Source organism: Capsicum annuum, chromosome 12 (assembly GCF_002878395.1).
Source record: "Capsicum annuum cultivar UCD-10X-F1 chromosome 12, UCD10Xv1.1, whole genome shotgun sequence".
Taxonomy (NCBI): domain Eukaryota; kingdom Viridiplantae; phylum Streptophyta; class Magnoliopsida; order Solanales; family Solanaceae; genus Capsicum; species Capsicum annuum.
The window spans coordinates 225,418,364-225,427,359 of NC_061122.1; positions in this window are offsets into that span (position 1 = coordinate 225,418,364).

Below are 8,996 nucleotides of genomic sequence, written 5' to 3' on the forward strand. Positions count from 1 at the left end.
TGATGCTAAAAAAGTAGGAAGCACCCGAGAAAACCCTAGTTTTTCTCGGGTGCTTCCTACTTTTTTAGCATCAAAACTCAAAATTGTTAACCCATTCTCGAAGATAATACAACTAAAATTCTTCTTTTTTATCATTAACTAAAAAAGCCCTATTTTTTAGAATAAAGAACAAATGTAGAACTCTTCTCGAACTCTGTTACATGAGAAGATAGAAAAAACAATGGATACAAACGGGAATGAAGTCAAAAAAACAACTATATATAGTTATAAATGGGAAGAAAATCGACCTATTTTGAAGGGTTGAGCAATATATTAAGTAGTTGTTGTTTGTATTGTTGAGAGGGAGAGGACACCCCAAGATAGAGAGAGAAGAGCGAGAACTTAATATTTGAAATAAAAAAATTTCGCGCAAATGGATGATTTGTATGGGTTGATTTGTAATTTTGGAAAAGAATGACAAGTTTTGAAATTGCTAATTTGGTCCGAATTGATCTTAATTAATTTTAAAAATTTTAAAAGATATAGTTTTTAAAACATTGAGTTGATGAGAACTTATTTCAACTCAGAGTGATCGATCGACGACTCGGGTCGGGATGAACGCAATACCAAAAACCATGCAATTGCAAAGACTCAATTGGATTTGTAGTTGGCCTTGGGAGCTCATTTATTCATCCCTAGTTCCACCTAAATCAACTTAGGTACTATCACTATCCTAACATTGAGTTAATGAGAACTCATTTCAACTCAGAGTGATCGATCAATGACTCGGGTCGGGATGAACGCAATACCAGCGTCATGCAATTGTAAAGACTCGATTGGACTTGTAGTTGACCCTGCAAGCTCATTCATTCATTCCTAGTTCCACTTAAATCAACTTAGGTACTATTACTATCCTAACATTGAGTTGATGAGAATTTATTTCAACTTAGAGTGATCGATTGATGACTCAGGTCGGGATGAACACAACACCAATGTCATGCAATTGCAAAGACTCAATTGGATTTGTAGTTGACCTTGTGAGCTCATTCATTCATCCCTAGTTCCACCTAAATCAACTTAGGTACTATCACTATCCTAATATTGAGTTGATGAGAACTCATTTCAACTCAGAGTGATCGATTGATGACTTGGGTCAGTATGAACGCAATACCAACGCTATGTAATTGGAAAGACTAGATTGGATTTTTAGTTGACCCTGCGAGCTCATTCATTTATTCCTAGTTCTACCTAAATCAACTTAGGTACTATCACTATCCTAACATTGAGTTGATGAGAACTCATTTCAACTCAGAGTGATCGATCGATGACTCGGGTCGGGATGAACGCAATACCAATGCCATGCAATTGCAAAGACTCGATTGAATTTGTAGCTGATCCTGCGAGCTCATTCATTCATCCCTAGTTCCACCTAAATTAATTGCAATGAAATTTGTTGCAACAAACGACTAAGCTGTTGAAAATTTTCAAATAGGTACATATATGTTGTAATAGATAACATATCTGATTTAATTATCAAATATATATTTGCATCTGTTGTGACAGATGATTGAGTTGTTGGAAATTTTTAAAGAGATATTTATATCTATTGTAACAGATGATATATCTGATTTTATTAATTATCAAATGAATATTTTCATCTGTTGTCACAGATGATTGAGCTGTTGGGATTTTTAAACAGATATTTATATCTGTTGTAACAGATGACTGAGCTGTTCGAATTTCTAAACAGATATTTATATATGTTGCAACAGATGACATCTGTTTGAAAATCTTTTTTTCTCTTTTAATTTTAAAGTAAGAATCTTCTGGTTCGAGTAGATAATATCTAGTAGTAGTACTTACTACTAAAGGCGGTAAAAAATATTTCTTGGATATCTCAAAAGTGAGTTCATTGAGTAGTCTTGTCTTGTCTTTTCAATATCAGTAGTTTTAGTCTTCCCCGTGCCCCTCAAACTATTAATGAAATTAATGAATATTAAGTAATGAATATTGAAAACCACCACGTCTATGTACACAATACATCTATAGAAATTATTTCATCTCTTCCTTCAGCTTCAGTTTATTTTATTCAACTCTCATCTTTTTCTCTCTCCTTTTTAGGGTCACAACCTTTTTTCTCTCATTTCTCTTCTATTCTCATAAAGATCTTTTTGGATCTAAACCATCCATATCTTTCCTCGACTTAAATTTCTATTTTGATCCCCTTTTTGATATTAAGGTATAGTTCATTATTGCTCTTTCATTCTCGTCTTCTTCTTTGCAAGTTATTTACATCTATTTTTTAATTTAAGTACTACTTACCCATATCATATTTATTAAAAAAATTTAATGAACTTGTAAGTGTTGAATAAACAATTCGAGAATTTTTATTACAATATGAGAAAAAAGTCATCTGTTGGGAGAAATTTAAAAGCCTTGTAAGCAGTATCATTTTTTTTGTATATATTTTGTTTGTTTCATTATTGTTGATGCAGTTATTGACGTTGTTGGTAGGGTTGGCGTTGTTGGAACTTGTGGTGTGGTGTTGTTGATGGTTTGGCACAAAGGATGTTGCTTCTTTGTTGTTGTTGGAACAAATATTATTATTTCTTTTTTGTTGATATTTATGCTATTGTTGATGTTGCAACAGATAAACTGTTGGAACAAATAAAACCACCAAAAAGGCTGGTTTGATGTATTCCATCAGACTCCACATCTGTTGCAACAGACTCCACATCTGTTGCAACAAACTCCACATCTGATGCAACAGATGGACAATGTTCTTTTTGTGACATCAATTTTTTTCCTCTTCTTTGTAGATATAAGGAACTGACAGTTGATCAACTTTTAACGGACTATCTCAAGAGGCTGCAGTAAAGATGGGATCGGGGGAATAAAATATTTATAGATGAAACCACTTCATATTTGGGAGGTATGTATTACTGATAATGTTATCGTGAAAATACACACAAAGTTTAGACACCTAATGTTGTACCTTCCAACTTGATTTTATCCTTTTTTTACCTCGTCTTACCATGTATCCTACCCCGTGTGATAAACCCTTTATAAAAAGACAAAAAAAAACAACCCTTACCCTAACTAATTTTATCCTAACCCCTACCCCATATTCCTACCCCGACCCTACCTCAGGGCACACCCCAATTTCCCTACCCCTTCACGAGATCTTCAAGAAGAAAGGGAGGATCCAACTTTAGTATTCACTGGAAAGGGTCCAAAAAAAAGGACCTGACTTTTCCTTTTGGATTAGATACATATACCATATACATACGCCATTTTAGGAGGGATTTTTCCTTCTTCTTCTTCACCGGTGATGCTTATCCTCACCAACACACACACTGATACACTACGATTCACACACACACAGAGATCGGAGGTAGAGGAAAGGGAAGACAACAATATATATACACGCACAGAAACTCGATTCTTGTTTCTCTTCTTCACCCTCATGATTCACACACGCACAAATTCCATCGAGAACCCATTGGTTCCGTCTGGTCCTGAACAGAAAATAGTCCATCTATATCGAATCTTCGTCGTCCGTTCAACATCAGGTTTCCAACTCATCAAATTATTTAGGTCTGGTTTTGGGTTTCGAGATTGGTGTTCATCTTTGGGATCCCGATTTGGGGGGTTTGTTATCTCTATTTTAAGTGGTTGATTCGGAGGTCTATATTGAGTTCGTATTCTTGAATTAAAATTTGTTCGAATCGAAATTGGGTATCGAGTTGGATTTTTGTCATTGTTGAGGCTCAAGTTGAGGTCCTCGAAAGTGGATTTTCTTATATTCTTCTAAAATTTTCGAATCAGGTCCATTTCTAACCTCTACTATCTTATTTCTTTATTTATGATATCCGATATTATGGATGGAATGCTTTGGTTGATGATATGATCTTGATTGTGTTGTTGAGCAAGTTTGATTATTTTGGGTGATTCTATGTTGAAGTTGGTTAATTAATCAGGAATGATTTGTTTTATTGTTGTTTTGTTTAATTCGTAATGAGCATGAATATTGTTTTGAACATGATAGAATTATGATATGTTGAAATGGATAGACGAATGTAGGTTCGGGTAGGCAAAATTTAGGAATAAGTTTTTTGTTGAATGTTTGAATGTGGAATTTGAGTTGAATGGTTTGGTTTTAGTTCTTGCATTTGGAAATGTATTCATTTAATCGGGAATGCCCCGTGATCACTTGTATTTATTCGTCGGGGAATGCCCCGTGATCACTTGTATTTATTCGCCGGAGAATGCCCCGAAGTATTTTGTATTTGGAGGACGTCCGTGATGAAGGCCCGAGGCATCAGGTAGCATGGGAGCGTAGTATAAAATTAGTGTAGGGTAGAGTAGGATTTACATTTTCGCATTCTTTTTCTATTTTGGATTGTATAATTGGACTGAACACTAAATTTTGGATTATTTTGTTTGGTTTTGCTTGATTGATTGTTGAGCGTGCTTTGTGTGATTTATACATTCGTAGTGTCAAATTAGACGACATGCTCCACCAAGCGATTGTGGTTGAACCAAGGGATCTAGGGGTATCTAACACCTTCTCTTCGGTCAACAGAATACCTTAGCCGGAATCTCTGTTCGCGGATCAATTTTAGAGTCAAAACCATTTTGAAAAAGATTTTTCAAAGGTTACTTGGCACACCGGATTATGTCAAGTGGCGACTCTGAGTTCTGAATATAAAAGGTCATTTTCAAAACAAATTTTCATCTTTTGTCACTTTAATAATAAAACCCCTTCAAATGTTAAAATCAATCTTCTTGGGTAAAAAAAGGGGTGTGACAGCTCTGACGACTCTGCTGGGGCATTTTCAAAATTCGAGCTTATTTTGGAGTTGTATCGGCTTAGTTTGGCACTATAGATGTATAGACATTTTGTTTGTGTTGTTTTGTGTTATTGTTTATCATTGTTGAGTGGCTACGTGCTCTTTGTTTATAGTTTTTACTTTATGTGTTACTACTTTATATTTGACATCATGTGCATAACCCGAGTCTTTCTTTCTGCAACAAGTCCGTAGTACACGTGCGTACACGACTTATAGTTGAGTCGCCCTTATTTTAGGAGGGAGAGCAGTTGGGTTGTATGGAGTAGGTGGACAGCTAAAGCAATCCACTATCGACCATACGCTCCCCCGAACAGCCTTGTTAGTGGACCCCAACGTAGGTCAGCCTTTATGTCATGCTTATCTGCATCATATTAAGACCTAGCGGGACCCACGTGATCCTTTGTAGGAGATTCATCTCTAAAGCATCCCTACGTGCTAAATGTTGTATCTTTGAGGGTAACGTGGTCATTTGACGAATTGATTTGGTGAACGCATGTGTTAGAAGTAAAGTGCGTAGTCAAGAAATGTTGAAAAAAAATAGAAAAAAAAAGAAAATAAAGGAGTGAAAAAAAATATAGTTTCTTAATTTTTTTAGAGTTCTTTATGGCTTTTATTTTTTCACAATCCAAAAATTCAAAACGATTTTCATACTTTTTCATGCATTTATTGAAAAAACAAAAACCTCAAAAAGATTTTTCCTTTTCTCCTTTAGCATACATTCACAATACAAAAATTCCAAAAACATTTTTAGGAGCTTTTTATAAAAGAAAAATTCAATAAAACATGGTAGAAGTTTTGTACATTTCATATAATGAAAATACCAAAAAAAAATAAAATTTCATAGTTGTTGATGTAAGTTTTATGTGAAGTGTCTGATTAAAACCCCAAAAAGATTTTATTTGTCTGTCTTTGGTCGTGTCTCTTAAGTTAGGGTCAATCTGTCGTTTAATTCTTAATTGTCCTATCTGGACGAACTACGCACCCCTGATTCTCCTCTCTCGGGAGTGAGATACGTAGGCAGTCTATTATAGGTTCAGGGATCTTATTTAAAAAATTCAAAAAGATTTTCTTCACTTTTCATTTATTGTAGGTGTTTCATACATGTCTTGAAAAGAAAAATACAAAAAAAAAAAGATTTTCCTCAATATTCATAGGTTTCATTTTTGGTTGATCCTAATTCAAAAATCCAAAAATATTTTTTTTTCACTCCTCATTTAGAGTAGGTGTCATATGCATCAATAAAAGAAAACTACAAAAGATTTTCCTTTAATAGGTTCAAGTTTTATTTTCGTATGAAGTGTAAAATTGAAAACCCCAAAAGAGTTTCTTTGATAATCATAGGTTTCATTTTTTATAGGTTATTAAAGCTGAAAAATTCAAAAAAGATTTTTGTCTATTCTTTTGACAATTTGTCATTTTTCTTTTCTTCTTAAAATTTCAAGAAAAAGAAAAAAAAGAGTTTAATTGGTCATTTTGGCAAGACTTCACGAACTACGCACACCTAATTCTCCTCTTCCGGGAGTGAGATATGCAGGCACCCTTCTTGGGTTCGGTGATCTTTTCAAAAAAAAAAAAGGAGAGATTTTGAGAAAATGTTGAACTCTAATGCATTTGCTATCTCTTGTTCAGTTAGTTTGAGGTGGTTGGTTTATGACATATTTGCTAGTCCTCCATATAGCACCAAGTCACAGAGAAAGTTATGGCCAACAAGGATACCGAGTTTGTTGTCACTAATCAAATAGGGAGTTTGGGAAATGAGAATTTAGAAGATAATGAAGAGATTTGAAAATTAAGGCAACAAATGATAGAAATGCATCTATCTTGGGCTAATGGGTTGCCTACTCCTCTAGTTCCTACTGATAATCTGGAATATCTTTCTAGCTTGCCTCTCGTGTCATATGCACAATTTCCCATTTTTGTTGATATGCCACAATATGTATCAGGATCGACTCTGGGGCAACAATATCCAACCATTTCCAATGTTTATTTCCTCACTCCCCAATCTAAGACTACCACATACTCGGCTCCACCTGTTGTTCATACTTTTGCGGCGCCACTCCCACCTGAAGCTCCTACTTTTGATGTTCCTCCACAAGTTGTGCCTCACTACTCTACAAGAAATCCTGCATTGAATACTACTGGTGATCAGTGTTACACTTCTGAGCCTACATTCAAGTTGACTGGTCTTTACGGTGACACTTGCCCGCTTGAATTTCCTCTTAACACTGAGAAGCCTGTTATGACAAAAGAACAAGAGGAAATGACCAGAAAATTAAGAAGTTTGGAACTGGCTATGAAGAACTGGCAAGGACTTAGGGGTTACAAAAGTGTCTCATATAAGGACTAATGCATGTTTCCAGGTGTTAACCTTCCTCCTGGCTTTAAAATGCCAAAGTTTAAGAAATACGATGGATGTGGAGATGAGGCGCTATTGTAACCAATTAAGAGGCGCTGCAGGGAAGGAAGAACTGCTCATGGCTTATTTCGGGGAGAGTCTTTCAGTCTAGATTCGAAATGGTTTGTTGACCAAGACATTGACAAGTGGATTAGTTGGGATGACCTAGCTAATGGATTTGTGCAATAATTTCAATACAATGTGGAGTTGATCCCTGACGAAAAATCCCTAACTGGTATAAAAAAGAAGAATACTGAGAGTTTTGGGGAGTATGCGATCAGATGGCGCAAACAAGCTGCTATAGTAAAACCTCCAATGAAAGAAAGCAAAATAGTGGAGGTGTTTATTCAAGTGAATGATGAAATATATTATCAACACTTGTTACCTGCATTAGGCAAGTCATTTATTGAGGTCCTTAAAATGGGGAAGATGATAGAAGAGGGAATTAACACTGGTCACATTGTGAGTTTTGCAACATTAAAAGCGACAATTCAAGCAATTCAGAAGGGTTTAGGAAGTGTTGGGGAGACAAAGAATTAGGAAGATACATCTTCTATTGTAGTTGGACAGCGGGCACGGTCAAGAAGACCCCATTGTCGTCACTCTCAGGCTCAAACCCAAGTTCATGCCCAAGCTCCACATAATCACTGCCAAAATTTATTATACTCTGCTCCTCCACACCCGTATCCAATTTATAATGCACAACCACATGTTCAACCCTCATGTTATCCACAGTGGAACACACCAACTCCTCAGAGTTGTCTTCTAACTCCACAAACATACCAAAACTCTTCTAAGCCTGATTTTTTATCCAAGCCAAATGATGAAATGAGGCAGAAGTCAAGAGATAGCTTCACACCAATTGGAGAGTCGTATGCCAATTTATTTTAGAGATTGGTACAATGAGGCATGATCACTCCTCTCCTTAGGTTCACTCTTAATTCCAGAAATTTTGATCCTAATGTACAATGTATGTATCATTCTGATGCTCATGGTCATAGTATTGAAGATTATTGAGCTTTGAAAAGAAATTGAAAATATGATCTAAGATGGATCAATTATGGTGCAGAACATTGACAGTGAGGGAAACTCTAGTCATGCTGATATGCAAATCAGTGGCTAAGATGTCAGGCTGAGCAATTGAGACGTCACCCCTTCCCTACTAGGAAGAGGTCTGGTAGTTTGTTTTGTTTTATTTTCTGTTATCCAAATTATTTCAGGGTTGTAGTTCGGGATCTATCTTGTTTTGTCCTTTTGCTGTTTATGTTCAAACCCTTCTATCTTTTGTTTCAACTAAATGAAGTGTCCTATTTTCATTTGTGTTTTAAATATGTGTTGTTTGTTTGTTTTCTTTACATAGTACATTTTATGTTGACTCTAGTGATATGACATGCTAGTGAAATTTTCAGTTAGATCTTAAAATCCAGTTTAAGCATGAGCATTGAATGAAAGGGTTAAAGTTAGAAAAGAGAGCGTCTGAGAAAATAGATAGAATGCTGGGGCATTTGGTGATCAAGTTGAAGCCTTCTTTGAAAATTAAAGCAATTATTTTGAGAATCGTGAGAATAACTTGGTCAGCATTTGAAAGACATGTCTCAATTAGGTCAAATAGTGGATATGTGATCCTATATCAAAAGGAATAGAAAAATTAGCTCCACGAAAGCATGAGAAATGTACAACAAAGATGGAGTTTGCAGAAGAAGTAGTGACGCACAGTCTCATTTAAAATTAGTGTTGTAAAAATATCACAAATAATCTTCATCTCTCAC